Source organism: Dermacentor variabilis, chromosome 7 (assembly GCF_050947875.1).
Source record: "Dermacentor variabilis isolate Ectoservices chromosome 7, ASM5094787v1, whole genome shotgun sequence".
NCBI lineage: Eukaryota > Metazoa > Arthropoda > Arachnida > Ixodida > Ixodidae > Dermacentor > Dermacentor variabilis.
Genome location: NC_134574.1, coordinates 123,386,536 through 123,404,248, shown reverse-complemented (window position 1 = coordinate 123,404,248; position 17,713 = coordinate 123,386,536). Strand labels below are relative to the sequence as shown.

The 17,713-nt window shown below is 47.8% G+C and overlaps 1 protein-coding gene across 1 annotated transcript in view; it reads right to left on the bottom strand.

The window, feature by feature from the left end:
• The window catches only part of LOC142587860 (ATP-binding cassette subfamily G member 4-like), an 87,084-nt gene extending 78,610 nt beyond the window's left edge, over positions 1-8,474 (bottom strand). The window contains exon 1 of the mRNA XM_075699173.1: positions 8,375-8,474. The gene's annotated coding sequence lies outside the window, so the exon portion shown is untranslated. The remainder of the gene's footprint in view (positions 1-8,374) is intronic.
• Positions 8,475-17,713: the final 9,239 nt, after the last annotated feature.

Below are 17,713 nucleotides of genomic sequence, written 5' to 3'. Positions count from 1 at the left end.
TCTTTAAGTTTTTCGCATTGTGCTATGTTCAACATATTAGGAACTTGAAGACAACTCGCCGACGCATGAAGTGAGTAGCGCAAGCCTAGAAATAGACACACGGCCATGCTTACAACCGCAGTCTCGGAGTTGCGAACATCAACGAGAAGACTGGGAGTGCTACGAGACGACCCCATCGGACTCGCTCGCGGCGCCAAACCACCGACACAATGCTGCAGCTCCTATCTCGCTCAAACACCCCTGTGGGGAAAACAAATATGCTAATCATGCATGCACTAGATAATTTCCTGGCAACACTCCAGTAGCATTGACTCCTCTCCGCCCACATGGATGGGCCGTGAAACGGTAGACTGTGCGATAGCAATCACCATCATATTCGCCATACCACCTTCATCTATCTACTCTGGCTCTGTCGTTGCCGCAAACCCTTTTCCCAGCGTGGAGTAGCTGGGAACAGCCACATCACACCACTCGGGCCGAGTGCTCTATTTTTAACTCGTTAAAGCTCCTCTGTTTCTTTTGAAGACATATCAGTTTTTCTTGAGACTTGTAAAGCAGGGTTCCGAGATATTCAAAATCAAATTTGAAGCCCAGAGCTCTTATTTTGTGTTTCGAGGCGGGACTACCTACACGAATGTGCTCTCCCTCCCCGTCCTTCAACACAGATACGCAAACACACACAAATTAGGCAGCTGATTCCGGACACAACGCAAGTCTAGAACTCGGGTGCAGCTGATAAACCTGTGCTCCGACTCTCGGCGGGTAAAAAAAAACAAAAAAAAAAAAAACAAGTGCAGCTTTCGGCCTTCCCCGCGATCGGCTGTGTTTTATGAGATGTTAGCTCGCGAAATTAGCGCGCCCAGCGTTAAATATTTCGGAACGCAGGCGCATCCATACAAGAACTGTCAAAAAGCGGGAATGTCCATTGAAACATATGCATTAATTGCGAAATTTCAAAAGTAACAACGTTTTATTACTTACGCGATTGCTGAATCTATTCGTTAGCAAAACACTGAGTCCATGAAGCACTTAAACCACCTGCCAGGCAGAATTTGCCCGTTCAGCATAACCTAGTCATTAAAAGTACAGATATTTTACCTTAGAGAGAACAAAGAGGGAGATAAGTAGGAGGACCCTCGAATATCTACCGATTGGAAGTTACCTGCTTTTAGGCAAGCGAAGTTTCAAATTATGTGTAAAAAAAAACGAGAACGTTTTCTTTATTGACACGGATAAATAAGCGGATGTTGGCATTAACAGATACTGCCTTCTACGCTTCTATTGCGATCAGAATTCTTAAGCTACTTAACGCACTTTCCAGGATTCACGAATCTAAGCGTTATAATTTCACGCGTAACTCGGGTCACTGGGTACGTGACACTAGGTGTACGCCACAAGGTAAGTGTCACTGCGCATGCGTCACTCGCTATGTGCCGCTGATCAATCAACGCAGACCTGCGAGCCTGCGCATCTCAAGGTTTGTAAAATCCTTCAGTCATAAAACTGGGAAGGGAGAGGAGCAGCACACATGCTTAAAAAAACAGCTTGCCTTCAGCAAACACCTTTGATACATGCGTACTTTAAAACGATGATTCGCATTTACAGTAGAAAAGCGGCAAGAAACTTGGAGAACGGTTTTGACAGAAATGACTGCTCTAAGCCCGTACATATCTGTCCTACTTTCAGTATCAAAAAGAAGACTATTACAGAACTAATGCATACCTTGACTGAGAAAGCACAACACGTGACATTTCAGTGGCTTCGAGGTCATGGCGGTGTCATAGGGAACGAACACGCCGATAACGCTGCTCGGTCGGCTCTTCAAGGCGACGAAGAGGAGCGGATACCATTATCGAGGACAGATGCCGCTAGAAGACTTCGAATGCTCAGCAGTGATATCACGTTCTCCTTGTGGAACGCAGGAAGTTTTCAAAACAACCGGCTGCACAACCTAGACTCCTCTCTACGCCTTTGCATTCCAGCTGGACTCTGCCGTCGCGAAGCTAACATGCTTTGTCGAATATGGCTAAGGGTTGGCTTTCACCAAGTCTTTTGCTTTCCAAATCGGATTGGCCGATGACGCCTCGTGTGATGACTGTGGTAGCGAGGAGGCTCTTCAACACCTTCTCTGTGACTGTCCTCACTGTAGTTTACAGAGACGATCGTTTAGCACGCTTTGAGATCGATAGCACGCTTTGACCGAAGACCTTTAACAGAGGAACTTATTTTAAAATGCCGTCATCGCAAGCCATCGCAGCAGAGGGCGACGAGGGCACTGTTGCAGTTTTTGAAGGCAACAGAATTCGACAAGCAGCTGTAGCCTGAACAGATGTTTATAGCGCTGCAAGTGCTACTGTGCTGTTGCGGAGACGGTACGCGGCGACAGTGACCGACTGTGATTGTATGTCTATGCTACTTTCTTTCTTTATCTCTACTTAACACTTTACCTCCCCCCCCCTCTCTACCCAGCCTAGGGTAGCAAACCGGATCTTGCCCTCTGGTTCACCTCTCTGCCTTTCCGTTCTCCTCTCTCTCTCTTCAAGGACGTTGTCCGAGATCTACGAGCGAAAATTTTTCGCCATCAGAATCAAGAAATATTTTTTTAAAGTTGACGGAACGACGTGCAATCATAAAGCAAGCCCACATTCACAAAATTTGCGAAAAATTTGGGAGAGCTGGCAGGTATGAAGAGCCTCTTTGACTCCAATTCGGGTCACTTATACCTACGATGCATGCGAGTTCTCGTTGCCCGTGGGCGAACAGCTTACATCCTTAGCCATCTTCCTAGCACCGCAAATACAGCACGAGTTATGTGGCACTTGGTATGAATCAATGGCTATGGATATCAATGGATATAAGCTGCTCTTCGTTGAACCTCTTTTACGCCTATTTGGATCACTGGATAGGTGCCACAGAACATGTGCTGCTCTTCACAATAATGATCCTAACATATCAAACATATCTTCGCCAATTACGCGCTTATCATATTGCAGATTAGTAATCACACAAACGTCGCCTAACATCTGCCAAAGGAAATACGTTCTGCCATTTTTTCCCGTAGGTTGTACAGAAATGCGCCACATAATGTCAGAAAGGTTAAAAAGAAAGAGATGAAATGACACATTGTAAAATGACACATAAGTGTCATGAACACTACTGACGCAGTGCAGAAATACAGACTATCATGAGACAAAAGAACAAGAAAAGTGCCTGACGAAATGATACAATATAAATGTCACAAACGCCACATGTGAAATACAGGTACACAATATGATAAAAATGAGAAAGGAGCATACAGTGACTAAATATGGTATTGCGTATAGACAGCGTCAAATTCACCCTGTTTTATATCGCCGTGAAAACTGCTTGTTCACTGACAAAGCTGGGCTGCCGGCCTAGTCAAAATAACCGCTTAACCGTTCTTGAGGTCCCTGCCCAGCCTCGCCCACGCTGAAACCTGTTTGCAGAAAACTTCTACTCCAGTGAACTGCGAAGTGCATTGAAATAGTTGCTGCTTGAAATTCCACGTTTCCTGTTCAACGACGTTCTAACTGAGTAGACGGTTTGCCGCAGCACTGTTCATTGCACTGAATGCGACCGCCTCGTTTGTGCTTGCTGGTCACGATTTAGTCACGTCGTCACAGAATTTAGATGCGTCTCTAAAACATGCCTTAATGGCGGCAGCCTCTTACATGCGGTTCGTACGACGACAGAGAAAGAGACAGAGAGATAAAGTCCCTAATTCATTCTCTATACTGCTTTATAAACGTAAAGGCAACGTAAATCTCCCGCACGGTCTGCGTATATATATATATATATATATATATATATATATATATATATATATATATATATATATATATATATATATATATATATATATATATATATATATATATATATAATAACAAGAAGCCAACAAACACTGACACCACGGACAACATAGGGGAAATTACTTGTGCTTAATAAATGAAGTAAAGAAACGATAAATAAATGTAGATTAGAGTGGATGAAAAAACAACTTGCCGCAGGTGAGAACCGAACCCACAACCTTCTCATTCGGATATGGCTAATAAAAATCGGGCCCCTCTGCTAACCCCTTTTCCTCTCGTTTATATATATATATATATATATATATATATATATATATATATATATATATATATATATATATATATATATATATATATATATATATTGGGCTATCGCAGTACGTGTTTGTTGTGCAGCACACAATTTTTTGCATGACACAGTACGGGTCTATTTTGCATGTTGTTACGTTCAGTGTTCTGTCTTAGCCTAATCCATGCATTTACGTGTTAATTTTGATTAAAAGCTTGTCAGCTAAACGTGGTTCTCAGCTTTTTTTTCCCTTGAACCTCGCGTACTAAGAACTGATTAAGCAGCGCTAGATCTCACGCCCGGATCCATATATCCCGCAAAAAAGGAAGGTAAATCAAATTCTGGGGCATTATGTGCCATACCGAAGAACTATGAGGCACGTCAAAGGAGAGGGAGGGGGGATGGGGGTGACTCCGGGTCGCTTTCGATTTCCTGGGGTTCGTTCTCTTTAACGTGCACCTAAATCTCAGTGACTGAGAGCTTATAAATGCTGAGTGGTGTTTGACAAAATATGCAGAAAGAAATGACACGCTATGCTTAGGCAGAAAATATCTGTACGGTGTTCCTTTTTCTGTTTCTGTAATCATTGTTGCGATGGAAATAACGGCAACATGACCGCGACACGTGACGGGTATCTGGGCACCGCGTCTTGGTCTGCATAGCAAAAAAAAAAAAAAAAAGAAAAAAAATCACAAATAAAATTTGGTCGTCTCAGCAAGGGCAGCCAACCTTCCGGTAAGCACGTTCGCAAGGGGCACTCAGCGTTATCGACGTGCAGCCGTGTTTATCGGGCGATAAGAAGCGTACGCAAATGCATTTCCTCATTTTCTCTTTGTGACTCTGACTGCGCATACGTCGCATCTCTCCCGCTTATCTTCAGTGGCCTTGGGAGGCGAGAAATGCTTTCTAAAGTATGTGTTCCGACTTCCTTTGTTACTTATGTTTATGCGGTTCTTCTAAAGCGTGCGAAATTATGCACCGCACCACGATATGACCTCATAACCTGCTTTCTAATTTGGACGTGATTAAAGACGGAGATGCTGAAGAGTAGCTACGAATAAGTATAAACAAGGTAAACTATTGCTTCAAAACAGGATTGTAAATGATTTAGGGAAAAAGAAAGTTGACTATCTATCACTGGAGAAAGTGAAGGAAGAGGTTTGTGTGCTTGAATTTTGCGCCAAAATCTTGACGCCGGTACATCGGTGTGACGTTACGGATTTTAATGTAGTCTCACGCATTTTGGACGTTCGGGAGCCGCAAAAGTTTCGAAACTTGATATATTGATCTTTCGTTCCTTTAGAATACTACGTGTTCTTTCATCACGCTGCCGAGCACGAGGTCGCGGGATCGAATCTCGGCTACGGCGGTCGCATTTCGATGGGGGTGAAATGAGAAAACACCCGTGTACTTGCATTTAGTTGCACGTTAAAGATCTCCAGGTGGTCGAAATTTCCGGAGTCCTCCACTACGGCGTGCCTCATAATCAGAAAGTGGATTTGACATGCAAAACCCCATAATTTAATTGTTTTCTTTCATCACAGGTAAGCAATGAACCGTAAGCCAGAATATATGCGCTGTAGAAACACGTGACGTAATGGGAAGCTCGCGCGGGGACCTCAGGGCAGCGCTGCCGCTAGTCTTCCGTTATTGCGAATTTGGCGGTTAACGAAGCCAGGTATCGCGGTATGAATGGTTGCTTCGCTATGGCAAAAAAAAAAAAGAAAAAAAAAGTTGTTGTCTAATACAGCCTAATTATTATTACGCTTCGTTTCTGTATGATCAAAGAGATATTGGTAAACGAAAAAGAAAGAAAGTAAAGTTGATATTCACTCGAATTATATTGAGGAGCTACAAGCTTTGCCGTGGTATCTCACCAAGCATTATGTGTCTTTACCATTAAAACAACGCTCTTGAAGAACCTGTATGGATTATCCTCGACGGTTTGTGCTAGGTTGATGAGGCAAACTGTAGGTTTGAAGCTGAGCACCGCGGATTATGGTAGAGTCGACGTGATCAAAACAAGACGGAACCATATTGGCTAACCAGAAAATCTCATTCATACAAGGACACAAAGAAACGCAGACAGAACATGGCCTTCCAAATGATTCGTAATTACGCACAAGCCCAACACCCCCGCATGACCATGACAGAAACTTCAGCTATTTATCCGACAATCCTGCAGACACCATGCTTACACAGTATTCACCAAGGCACGCAAGCTCAGCTTCTTCAAAAATATGCCACGTTGTTCGGTCAGTACTTCTCCGAAAAACCGCACAGCCGTGAAACCTAAGCTTACATCCACAGTCTTTCACGCGAATTCCAATGTGGTTGCGGGCAAATAAAAACCAGATGGAAGACAGCAATCTTGCCTACATTTCTGTGTGTCGTTTATGAACGCGAGTCTCTGCGCTGGTAAGCTAAACATGTATTCACCATTCCAACTCGTACAGTTCAGCCCTTAAACAAGAAGGCGACGACGCCTCGCGGCAAGACGTAAGCCCCAAGTGATTAAGAGTGGTCGAAGAAGGAATGTTGCTGGAGCCAACACTGCAGTCGGGGGGTGTGTCTCTCGGGGCCGCAACGGCTTCGTAAATAATTGATGCCCTGATAAGGACACGTCTTCTTTCCGAAAGGTTGGCTCCGCAGACATTCCTTGCTCAACCACTTTCAATCGCCCTACCTGATTAATGGGCGTACAGAATTTATTTTTTTTTTGCTGAAAATCTGCGTAAAACGAAGATACAAACTCTATGACCGCGCTTCTTCGTTGAAATGCTTCGATGTAAACACACCGGCACACGTGGGCGCCCGAGCAACGCTACGTCGAAGAAACAGCGTTTAGCTGAGGGAACGACCACGCGAAATTTATCAGGGCATCGCGCTTACCACTTGACGAAGAACCTGCCGGGGATTTTTAGTGCAACACTTATTTTTCCATGAACTTGCGCGGGTTGCTTGTGCCCTCGCTGTTAGCTCCGAAGTATGCCAGGAAATCCCCCGAGCCACACCATGAGCGAAAATAAGATGCTCAGAATGAAATAGGTGTTATGTTCGCGTCTACGCGAGGAACTACAGAACCACACACACACACACACACACACACACACACACACACACACACACACACACACACACACATATATATATATATATATATATATATATATATATATATATATATATATATATATATATATATATATATATATATAAAGAGCTCAATTATCTGAGCAGTTCGATCGATCGTCTGATTTACTGACATAGATGTGCACGTGGATTGCTCGATGCGCTGACCATTTGACGTCGCAGTATATTTGCGCATCGTGTGGATGTTCCTTCGAGTAAAAGCTGGTTGTTAGTCGGCGCCCTTGCGCTGTCGTTCCTTGCCCCGTTGTTTAGCGCTCCTCCAAGCACGTTTCTAAATGTGCCAACGGCGTCAATTTTCAACCGTTATACGATAAAAGAAGCTCGCTTCCTTTTACTTTATATAACCTCGTTCGACGCGACTTTCTCTAAAAGTTGGCGAGGTGTATATGGAAAAAGAGATACTCAAGAAGCTACATCGCGAATCATATATGAAGAGTACTATACTAATCGTATCAATGAGCACAATGCTGGTATTCTTAATTGGCTGCTTCATGAGAAAGACCACCAAGTGACACGCACACATGCTCCTGAAACTACACAAACATCCATGCAGCTACGCCAAATATGCCGAGAGGATTTTCAAGACAAACGACGATAAACTACGGTGTCAAGAAGAAGACACCTACGCCCAAGTCGAGTGTTTTACGTAAACATTTCATTCGAAGACGTCACGCGTTTTATATGACAAACATCTTATTGTAGGCTACTTCCATGCGAGTCTTTTGTGTATATTACATGGCTTTTCGTAAAACCGTTGCAAAACACAATGACGATTCATGCATCATTTGATTAAGGTTACCTCCTCCGTTAAGCGAGGGTTAGCGTTAACGACTAAGGCTGCTCATCTGACGTACAGTAGCATGCCAGCGAGCCTAGAAATTGAACCCACCCAAAACACGAACGTAAGGCCACAAGCCACAAATTACGATTGCTGGAGGACGACCGAAAAAAAAAAACATTATCTAACGAACGTAATCTGCCCAATGAACGTGCTACGCGGCAGCTGTATGCAGATCGCACCAAGTGGTTGGAACGACGAACACGCCCCCGAGAAGCCGCGCGATTCACTGCGCGGCTCAACTCGTAAACAACCACTCACCCAAACGGGCCAAAGGTCTCGAGGCTCGCTGCTCGTGTACTAGTTTCCGCCGGACGCGAGGAACGTTTTGGGCAACCGCGAAACTGCCGACAGGCGAAAGCGTCCCGAGCGAATCTCTCTCGCTCTGCGACCGATTGCGACACCAGTTGCGAAGTAAAACGTGCACGCACAAAAAAAAAAAAAACAACAACAAAAAAGAAAAAAAAGAGAGAACACGGAAAGTAGCTATCAGTTTTCACTTCCTCTCGAATGAAGAAGTGATTGTAAGAAGTCGGGGGGGGGGGGGGGGGGTCTCCGATAAGAACCAAGCTCCACTTTCTCTCACCGCTACCGCGCAACCTCGAGACTTGTTTCGGCGACGGACCGGCAATGCATCGCGTGCCAAGACGATAGGCGATCGGAGATGGGACGCAGCCGGGATGCGCGATCCGTGTCGCGTTTCGCTTCGATAGCGGTGTGCACGTATCCAGTACAGTATACGTGCGTGTTTTTTCGTCCGTGACATCTCGGCGGTCACGCACGTCGCTTCCCGCGCAGTTTGAGCGGGATCGGGCACAGCCGCCGTGCTCCGGCCGTGCTTCCGACAAACTGTAGTCCGCACAGCGCTGGATTGCGCATGAATGTTGTCCCTGGCCGTGAGATGAACTAAAGGGAAAGGAGAAATTCTTATGGCCGTACAGCGACTGTGCAGTCGGCGGTCGACAGATGGAACTACGGCGAATGTGTAGTCCAATATACGGGGACTTGGGCACGAGGAGGAAAGATAATATAATATATAATATTTGGGGTTTTACGTGCCAAAACCACTTTCTGATTATGAGGCACGCCGTAGTGGAGGACTCCGGAAATTTTGACCACCTGGGGTTCTTTAACGTGCACCTAAATCTAAGCACACGGGTGTTTTCGCATTTCGCCCCCATCGAAATGCGGCCGCCGTGGCCGGGATTCGATCCCGCGACCTCGTGCTCAGCAGCCCAACACCATAGCCACTGAGCAACCACGGCGGGTGAGGAGGAAAGATAGACACACAGCGCCTTACGCGCTAGTGTCGGTAATAGCGACGAACGATTAATCGATTAACCGATAAAAGGTATCTCACAGAACGATTACGCTTAATCGATGTCCGTCTTTCGTTTAATCGAGTTACTCCGTAAGACACGTTCGATCAATCGTTTTCGAGAGTCTGACAGGAGCTGCGCGAAAATTTTGAAGTCATACTTGAATGGTGGCACGCGAGAAGCGTTCCCAAGCCAGAGTCTTGCAATTGCGTCGCTGGTGGTCACTGGCCGTCGTGCCACTCCCAGTCCACCAGAAATGGGGCACAGCGTGCGCGCCTGTGAGGAGCATGTATTTTGACATGGCGAAGGAGTTCATGTCGATTCCAGCAAATCTATAGCGTCCGGGCACCTATTCTGGCATGCTGCTTGTGTAGCCATTGAAAGAAGGTGCCGGTTTCACCCAAATATCCCAGCCAATTGACACTCCATCGCTCTGTAGAAGAGAGCATTGGTTTAAGATGTTAAACCAGTAATGTTCTGTTCCCCCGTGTATATTTGCATACTTCAGTTGGAATTCACCTTTCACTTCTGCTAGCTTTCTTATTTCTCGGTTAGCTATATTGTACAGGAACTCACTAGTGGCATGTATCTTATTTGATTCAGCACTAAGTGCCATTTTATAACATATATCGTTTATCTCACAAAAACTACTATGATAAATAGAGCGAGTCTTCGAGGAATTGAAGAGTATCCTTTATCAAACGTTTATACACTTGCGTTTCCAACTTGGCTCCACATCTTAAACACCAAAATAGGGTCCCGGAAAAGTACGTAACTGTGCTTCAACCGTTTTAGAAGTGCCCGGAAAGCTTTCCATTAATCAAGCAATCGATGAAAAACCCTGCATCGCGAGCGATTAATCGATTAAAAGCTAAAATGATGAACGATTAATCGTTAACACAATAAGAAAATTAATCGACCATCCCTATAACGCACACGATTCAACATTACTGCCCAACAAGCACTTATAGGCAGCCTCGTTGAAATGGGAACATCGCCAGGTGGGGAGCAGTAATGTGGTAGAAAGCTGTCAGGAGTGAGAAATGGTTGGCAGAGCAGCGTGGAATGAAGCAGAGGGAGATTGGGGGAGAGAGAAAGAAGAGAGAGGCGAAGTGTAGCGATAGTAGTAATTGTTCGTAAATTCAAATAGATAAATAAAGAAATAAAAAGGACGGGAAAGAAAGTGGCAGCCGAACGCACTGTAGCTGCCCAGCGCCGTCTGCTGACATCTAAACGGAGGTTAGCATGTTGAGGATGGGGGTAGGAGAGTAAAAGAACAGAGACAGGGAGGATAGCAGAGAGGTTAGAGTAAAGAGACGACTATTTGAATAGAACAGGGGATATTTAGAATGTTTGCACTTTTGTAGCAAAAATTATTTTGGCCATCTTCCATCGGTATGGATTTCATCGTCAACTTCTCTGCGGGTCTTTCTCTCCGTAGCACATATGCGCTGGGCGGGAGGAACTTCAGGAATAGAATAACGGATGATGATAAGACGACAAGCATTAGCTTTGGATGGCGCGACCATTTCACAGGATGCAAAGTTCTTTCCGAATCAGAGAAGGGACAGAGGAAGGCTGTGCTTTCCAGCTAGTTAAACGGACCTCTTCTATCTCTAACCGCTCTTCCAGTGCCGTATTCTTTGCTGCGATGACGTACTTCGCGGCTCATTACGCCAGCTTCAGCAGCTGCACGTTGGCCGATTGGAGCCCACTATCTTGTTGCGATAGTGGCTTGCGTATCTTGTTGCCGAGGGACTGGAACGTTGACTGCCAATGATTAGTCAGTGATGCTGTCTATTTGCACATCTGCTACCTACTGAGTTGCTGGTTTGACGCCGCTCAGCATGTGGACGCTTTAAGTGTGACAATTGTTTGCACCGGAAAACTGTTTTTTGCTTGGGCAGTCATCACACTGTTGTCGCAGTGTTGTTGTAATCCTGATAAGGTCACTTTCTCATTTGGAACTCCACGTTTACCTTAATGGCGAAGTAGAATAAAGCAAACTGTCACTATTGCGATTCAACTCCGGCTACTATGCAAACGTGCCACAATTTTGTGAGCCGGGCGACGTAACCACTGCGCTACCGCACAAGATTCGTGCTCGGTGTTGCGTTTCGCCTGCGACACGCGGTTTTGCCGGCGCGACTGCGGCGGGGCGGCAGACATTTTGGCCCGTTCGTCGTCGCCGCAACGCTCCCCGCCAGGTGTTTCCAGGCGTTTCCAGGCATGTTCCGATGCCACGTGTCTTCATGTGCGTGTGTGAGTGTATGTGCCATTGTGCCCAAACCGGGCGATGCGAAAGCAGGGGTCACCCTCTCCTTCCAGTCATTGTGCCCGAACCAGGCGATGCGAAAGCAGGGGTCACCCTTTCATTCCAGTCATTGTGCCCGACCGGCAGCGCTACGACAGTGTGCGTCACCATTAGCCCATTGTACCTTCACGTGCTCGTCTATTGAGGGGTTCCTTCTTGCCCTCAACTGCGAGAGTATAAAAACAGCTGCCCCCGGACGCCAAAGAGGGAGGGCTCCGATTTCTTCTGTTGAGTAAAGTGCTCTCCCGTCTCTCTACTTCGGTCAACCTGACCGCCAACTCTTTGCGATGTTAAAATAAACAAGTTGTTTTGTTGTTACCAGTCGACTCATGCTTTGCCGGGACCTTCGGATGCTTCCAGTTGTACCCCAGGCCGCCAGGCCAACGCTACCCTTGGGGCTTGCGACCCAGGTACAACCACGGGCGTCAGCGCCGAGTTCCCAACAACCGATGCCATCGGTGGGATCCAAACATCTGGTTGGCAGCGGTGAGATCGCCTCCGACTTCAAACATCTGGTTGGCAGCGGTGAGATCGCCTCCGACTTCAAACAACTGTCTGCCAGCGGTGAGATCGCGACAACGGAGGCCAGCAGCGAAGAGATGCAGTTGACTGTATGCTGAGCAGCTCAACGACGATCCGGGAGCAGTGCAACGAGCCCTGTGTGACGACTGGTTGCCTGCAGCGGAAAGACTGCGCGGAACTCTTGGCTGCGAGGTTTGGTGAGTGCGGGACTTTCTTCTTCTGAGCTTTGCCAGGCTTTTGTTAGTGTCAGAAACAGAGCTGGTAATTGTGGTTGTCGTTGCTGCCGGGTTAGTTTGCGGCAAGACAATAGTAAGCAGTAGAGAAAGCAGCATTCAGAGCAGCCATGGATTTGAAGTCGTTGCGCAAACCGAAATTGTTGGAGCTTGCAAGAGAGTTGGGTCTGGATGTCTCAGACAAACTAAGAAAACCTGAACTGTTAAGGGCTATTCTTGAGTTAGAGGCTGAGGATGACGAGCTGTCGGAATGCCTTGAGACCATTGAGGAGAGGGAGACTGCAAAAAGACAGGAGCGCGAACTTAAAGAGCAAAAAGAAAAAGAAGAGCGTGAACGTAAAGAACAGAAAGAGCGAGAGCAACAAGAGCGTGACCGTCAACACGCTTTGGAAATGAAGCGTCTTGAGGTAGAGATGGAACGCGCTCGTAATGGAAGTCAGGCACACGGTGCAGGAGAACGCGTATTGTTCAAAATGACTGACCTGATGCGGCCGTTTAAGCTTGGAGAGGACATTGGTTTGTTCCTGGTTAACTTTGAGCGAACGTGCGAGAAGCAGGGGTTCTCTCGGGAAACGTGGCCACAGCGCTTGCTCACTTTGTTACCCGGCGAGGCGGCCGACGTAGTCGCTCGCTTGGATAGAGAGGAGGCAGAGGATTTCGACACAGTGAAATCGAGTCTTCTAAAAAAGTACCGGCTGTCTGCGGAGGCGTTCCGTCGGAAGTTTCGGGAAAATGAGAAAGGCAGAAGTGAGTCATATACAGAGTTTGCGTATAGGCTTATGTCAAACATGCAGGAGTGGCTCAAAGAAGAGAAAGCGTTCGGTGACCACGATAAAGTTCTGCAGTGTTTCGGGCTAGAACAGTTTTATAGTCGGTTACCGGAGAACGTGCGATACTGGGTCTTGGATAGGCCAGACGTTTGTACGGTGGCTAAAGCCGCTGAGCTAGCCGAGGAGTTTGTGACGCGTCGGGCTCGCGGAGCTAAGGACGGTCAAAAGGGTGAATTTGGCTCGAAATTTGAGAGGCCGAGGTTCACGCCCATGAGATTAAAGGGGGACACGCGTAGTGAGGATGCGAGTGAAAGCAGTCCGACCAAACGTAAAGAGACGGCGGCAGCCAAACGCAGAAAGCGGTTCGAGATGAGGCGAGCGCGCGTTTGTTATACGTGCCAGAAGCCGGGTCACTTTTCGGCGCAGTGTCCGGAAACAACACCAAAAGTTGTGTTTTTTTCAATAGGCAGCACTGACGAGAACATGAAGCTTCTCGAGCCTTACATGCGAGACCTCCTCGTGAACGGGAAAGAGTGCCGAGTGCTTCGCGATTCCGCAGCTACGATGGATGTAGTTCACCCGTCTTACGTAGAACCCCATATGTTCACGGGCGAGTGCGCATGGATCAAGCAAGCCGTGGAAGCTCATAGCGTGTGTCTGCCGGTAGCAAAAGTGCTTATTGAAGGACCTTTCGGAGCGCTTGAGACGGAGGCCGTAGTGTCATCTATGCTGCCACCTCAGTACCCGTACCTATTTTCAAACAGGTCCGATCACCTCCTGCGCGAGAAGGGGCTTTTGTTTGGTGAAGCTAGTGTTCAGGCCTTAACCAGATCGAAGGTTCGGGAGCTCGCTGCAAAGGCGGTAGTTGCGGGGCCGAGGTTATCAAACAATGAAAAAGGGTCAGAGGCGCAGCAAGCTGATATTCCGAGCACGCCCGAACTGAATCAAATTGAGTCTGTAGCGTTGAAGGCGCCAGATACTGGAGAGGAAATGCCCGACACGGGAAAGTTAGAAGAGCTATCTACTGATTTGCTCATCGCGCCTACGTCAGACGGACTTGATAGGTTGCTAAAAGTCAGCCGGTCGGCTTTGATAGCCGAGCAAAGGAAGGATGGTAGCCTAGAAAACATTCGCTGCAATGTCAAGGAAGGTATCGCCAGGAAAAATGCGCGTTTTGTGGAAAGAGGTGGAGTCCTGTACCGGAAGTATGTAGACCGCAGAGGAGTGGAGTTCGATCAGCTGATCGTTCCTCAATGCTATCGTCAGGATCTGTTGCGCTTGACGCATGGGGGTTCGTGGTCCGGACACCTAGGAGTTAAGAAAACTAAGGACCGTCTCTTGCAAGAGTACTATTGGCCAGGGTGTTTTCGGGACGCAGACCACTTCGTGAGGTCATGTGACACCTGTCAGCGGGTGGGCAAACCAGGGGACAAATCGAGGGCGCCGTTGAAATTGGTACCTATCATTACGGAGCCTTTTAGACGGCTCGTTATTGATACAGTGGGACCTCTGCCGGTAACAGCCACGGGGTACAGACACATTTTGCCTGTGATCTGCCCAGCGACAAAGTTCCCTGAAGCAGTGCCGCTTAAAGAACTCAGCTCAGTTGAGATAGTCAATGCACTACTGTCCATATTTGCGCGAGTTGCTTTTCCTGCGGAAATCCAATCAGATCAGGGCACAGTGTTTACTAGCGCTTTGACGACAACTTTTCTCGAAAGGTGTGGGGTAAAGCTGCTACACAGCTCAGTGTACCACCCACAGTCGAATTCCGTTGAGAAGCTCCACTCCGTCATGAAGCGCGTGTTGAGAGCGTTGTGTTTTGAACATCGAACTGACTGGGAGCTGTGTCTGCCTGGGGTGATGTTTGCTTTAAGGACCGCGCCGCATGCGGCTACGGGGTTTTCGCCAGCTGAACTGGTGTACGGTCGCTCGCTTCGATCTCCGCTTCGCATGCTTCGAGAATCATGGGAAGGTAGGGGCGACGACCCAGTCGTGGTGGAGTACGTGCTTAAGCTCCTCGAACGCTTAAGAAGGGCACAGGAGTTGTCAGGTGAAGCAATGACAAAGGCCCAGCAGAGGGCCAAGGTTTATTATGATCGGACAGCCAGGGCCCGTCGTTTTGAGGTGGGCGATGAGGTCATGATATTGCGCACATCGCTAAACAACAAACTAGACGTGCAGTGGGAGGGCCCAGCACGAATTGTTCAGAAACTGTCGGACGTTAACTACGTGGTAAGCCTGCCAGGAAAGCGGAAAGCACAGCAAGTTTACCACTGTAATCTGCTCAAACCTTATAGACAAAGGGAAGCAGTGGTGTGTATGATGGTAAACGTTCCTGAAGAGCTTCCGGTCGAGCTTCCGGGACTAGGCTCAGTGACGAACAGGGAAGACACCGGTCAAGTCATTAGTGACCTTTTCAGTAAAGCACCGCTGTCGCCCGAGCAGAAAACCGAACTACACCAGCTATTACAAGAGTTTCAAGGTCTGTTCTCTGAGAGGCCTGGTAGGACTTCTGTACTTACTCATGATATAGAACTTACCTCCCCAGAGCCAGTACGATCCAAGGCGTATCGGGTGTCACCCCGCCAGAGCGATATTATGGAGGCTGAGGTAAAGAAAATGCTACAGCTCGGTGTTATTGAGGCAGGTGAGAGTGATTATACCTCCCCTTTGATTTTAGTTGAGGTACCGGGCAAGGAACCTCGTCCTTGCGTCGACTACCGCAGGCTTAATTCCATCACTAAGGATCAAATTTATCCGATCCCTAACATCGAGGAGCGCCTTGAGAAAGTTAGTAGCGCTCAGTTTATTTCCACCCTAGATCTTGTCAGGGGTTATTGGCAGGTTCCACTTACAGAAGAGGCTAGTAGGTATGCGGCGTTCATTTCACCAATGGGAACATTCCGTCCTAAAGTGTTGAGTTTTGGTTTGAAGAACGCGCCATACTGTTTTTCAAGCCTCATGGATAAAGTGTTGCGGGGACAGCAAGAATTCGCTTTACCGTATCTAGACGACGTAGCGATATTCTCCGCATCCTGGTCTGAGCATATGACACACTTGCGGGCAGTGCTAACCCACCTGCGCGAAGCGGGCTTGACAGTCAAGGCTCCTAAGTGCCAGTTAGCACAGGCCGAGGTTGTCTACCTCGGTCACGTGATTGGTCAGGGTCGTCGCCGCCCCTCTGAAATAAAAGTGGCCGCTGTGCGAGACTTTCCGCAACCGCGCACCAAGACCGATATTCGGTCGTTCTTGGGTGTCGCCGGCTACTATCAGAGGTACATCCCTAGGTACTCTGATATCGCGGCTCCCCTGACGGATGCTCTAAGAAAGACAGAGCCTCAAACAGTCGTCTGGGACGAGACAAAGGAAAGAGCTTTTAGCGCCCTAAAGAGTGCCCTAACAAACCAGCCTGTGCTACGATCGCCAGACTATACAAAAGGGTTCGTTGTTCAGTGCGATGCTAGTGAGCGAGGCATGGGCGTTGTACTGTGCCAACGGGAAAATGGAGAAGTAGAACACCCCGTCCTGTATGCTAGTCGTAAGCTGACCAGTCGTGAGCAGGCGTATAGCGCCACCGAGAAAGAGTGTGCGTGTCTCGTGTGGGCCGTTCAGAAATTGTCATGCTATCTAGCCGGCTCGAGGTTTATCATTGAGACGGATCACTGCCCTCTCCAATGGCTGCAGACCATCTCTCCCAAAAATGGCCGCCTCCTGCGCTGGAGCCTCGCTTTACAACAATATTCCTTTGAGGTGCGTTACAAAAAGGGGAGTCTCAACGGTAACGCCGATGGCTTAAGTCGAAGCCCCTAACGTAGGAATCAGCCTCAAAATTGTTGGTTACTGATGTTTTTCTTCCTGAGGCAGGATTTTTTTTTAACATATTGCTTTTGTTTAGTGTTTCAAAGTGATGATATGCTTTCTAGTGCAATTTTCCAATTTGTGGACGCGTTCTGAGTGATGCTAGACTACTGTAAGGAACTAGGCAGTGGTATAAAAAGGGGAAAGAGCCTGGCAGGGCTTAGTGAGGGTTGTGCCGTGCTTGCTGACTGAGCGGTTGAGTTTCAGCGTAGTTCTAACGCTTGCCGGGAACGAGAACAAAAATGTGAACTCTCCCGAAGTCACTTTGCAGTGTCCCGTGCGAACCTGAACGAGAGAACGAGGCCTTCTCTGTGCGCTGCGCTCAAGAAACGTCGAGGGACGCCCGACTTCGGTTATGAGCATCATCGAGCGACATCCCTCCGGACAGCGGATGCAGTCCCCTGTCCATCGGGATCTCCTTCCCCCGGCGGGGCGGTCTGTTGCGTTTCGCCTGCGACACGCGGTTTTGCCGGCGCGACTGCGGCGGGGCGGCAGACATTTTGGCCCGTTCGTCGTCGCCGCAACGCTCCCCGCCAGGTGTTTCCAGGCGTTTCCAGGCATGTTCCGATGCCACGTGTCTT